The 2,105-nt window shown below is 63.5% G+C and overlaps 1 protein-coding gene across 1 annotated transcript in view; it reads left to right on the top strand.

The window, feature by feature from the left end:
- Nucleotides 1-325: 325 nt before the first annotated feature.
- KIF1C (kinesin family member 1C) overlaps nucleotides 326-2,105 on the top strand; it is a 26,517-nt gene continuing 24,737 nt past the window's right edge. The window contains exon 1 of the mRNA XM_087919027.1: nucleotides 326-437. The gene's annotated coding sequence lies outside the window, so the exon portion shown is untranslated. The remainder of the gene's footprint in view (nucleotides 438-2,105) is intronic.

The raw sequence follows: 2,105 nt of genomic DNA, 5'->3' as shown, positions 1-2,105 counted from the left end.
GCTTGGGAGGAAGGCCCGCTCTGACAGGAGCCTGAGGGAAACTACCGGCCCCAGAAGGCGCTGCGGGGCTGCCGCGGGCACCCTGGGAAGCAAAGGCCCTGAGCGCGCCAAAAAAAAAAAAGAAAAAAACCCTGTTCCCAGCGGCGGCCGACAGGGGGCGCTCCGAAACAAAAAAAGGCAGGGAGGGTGGCGGGGGTGGGGAGGAGGCTTTGACCCCGCCCTATTGTGGGCGGGGCCTGCGGGAGGGGACCTGCTGTATGTGTGTGTGTGGGGGAGGGGTCGCGCCCTACCTGGCGCGGCCCCTCCCAGCTCTCGCGAGATTTCCGCCGGTCCCGCCCACCACCACCCCCGGCCCGGCCCGGCATCTGCCGAGCCTGCCGGGCGATCCCGAGTCCAGCCGAGTCCGAGCCGAGCGGAGGGATCGGCGGCGGTGGAAGGTGGGCGTCGGCCTTGTGGCGGGCGGGGGGCGAGGGGGGAGCGGAGGGAGGGGAGGGGAGGGGCTGCCTCCCCTCCCCTCCCTTTGCAACCCCCTTTGCCTTTTCTGGGGAGGGGCGCTGCTTTTGCATGCTGGGGGGCGGAAAAGACGAGCTGCGGGGCTTGGAGCCTCTCCTAGAAGGGTCCCGGGAGGCCATCTAGTCGTGCGGGCGAGCCTTTGTCCTGGGACCCGACTCGCCCGCCTCCTCTAATGCCCCCCACCCCATTCCCTGCCTGGCACCTTGGGTTGGTCTGGCAGTGAAAGAAGGGGGGAAAAGGGTGTCCCTGGAGGGGTTTGGGGGCTCTGGCACGTTTGGATGGCCTCGTTTTGCCCCCTCACCCCCATCCTCTGGATACGCCCCCCTGTCTGTTTGTAGGGCAGCCCATTTGCCACCCCCCTCCTTGAGTGCCTTGGCTTTGGCCTTGGGACGTGGGGGGAAGAAAGCGGGGTGTCCCTGGAAGGGTTTCGGGGCTCTGGCACGTTTGGATGGCCTCGTTTTGCCCCCTCACCCCCATCCTCTGGATACGCCCCCCTTGTCTGTTCTAGGGCAGCCCTCTTGCCACCCCCTCCCTGAGTGCCCTGGGCTTGGCCTCGGGACGTGGGGGGGGGAAGAAACGGGGTGTCCCTGGTGGAATTTGGGGGCTCTGGCACGTTTGGATGGCCTTGTTTGGCCCCCCTGTAGAAGAGCCTGAGCCAAGGAGGGGGGGGTGACGCTGAGGGGAGCTTGTCTCTGAATCTGCCACTCTTCCCCCCCCGTTGCCAGATCTCCCCCCCCTCCCTTTTTGGGGGGGCCTTGAAAGGGTCTTTTTAGACCTGGGTCGCTTGGTGGTGCCCTTTTCCTGCCCTTCTCCAACTGCCCCGCCCCTCCCTCCCACGGCCGGAGGCGAGCCAGGAATGCGGCCGTGCCCTTCTCTGCGTCCTTCCTGGCGGGTCAGGTTCCCCCCCCGCTGGCGGTGTCGGAAAGGCGAGTGCAAAAACAAGGGCGGGGGTGCGGGTGTGATTGTGAGTGTGTGTGTGTGTGAGTGTGTGTCCTGTCCTGCTTTGGGACGGGCACCTCCCAAGTGACGTTTTCTGGCTTGGAAAGAGGCTTCGGCGGTCCCAACCAAACCCCCCCACCTATGGCCTCCCCCCTACACACACACACACATACACACACAAACACACACACACACACAAAAACACACACAAAGACACACACAACCCCCCCCAGCCTCCCCCCACACACAAACACACACACACACACACAAACACACACACACATCCCCCCCCAGCCTCACACACACAAACACACATACACACAAACACACACACAAAGACACACACAACCTCCCCAGCCTCCCCCCCACACAAACACACAAACACACACACAAACAGACACACACAACCCCCCCAGCCTCCCCCCACACAAACACACACACACAACCTCCCCAGCCTCCCCCACACACAACACACACACAAACACACACACAAACACACACACACAACCCCCAGCCTCCCCCCACACAAACACACACAAAACACACACACAAACACACACACACAACCCCCCAGCCTCCCCACACACAAACACACACACACAACCCCCCAGCCTCCCCCACACAAACACACACACACAACCTCCCCAGCCTCC

The sequence above is a fragment of the Pseudonaja textilis genome, unplaced genomic scaffold (genome assembly GCF_049901715.1).
Source record: "Pseudonaja textilis isolate UNSWEBS1 unplaced genomic scaffold, rPseTex1.2 PTEXSCF23, whole genome shotgun sequence".
Lineage (NCBI taxonomy): Eukaryota > Metazoa > Chordata > Lepidosauria > Squamata > Elapidae > Pseudonaja > Pseudonaja textilis.
Note: the sequence above shows the minus strand (reverse complement) of the source record. Positions and strands in the feature narration are given on the sequence as shown.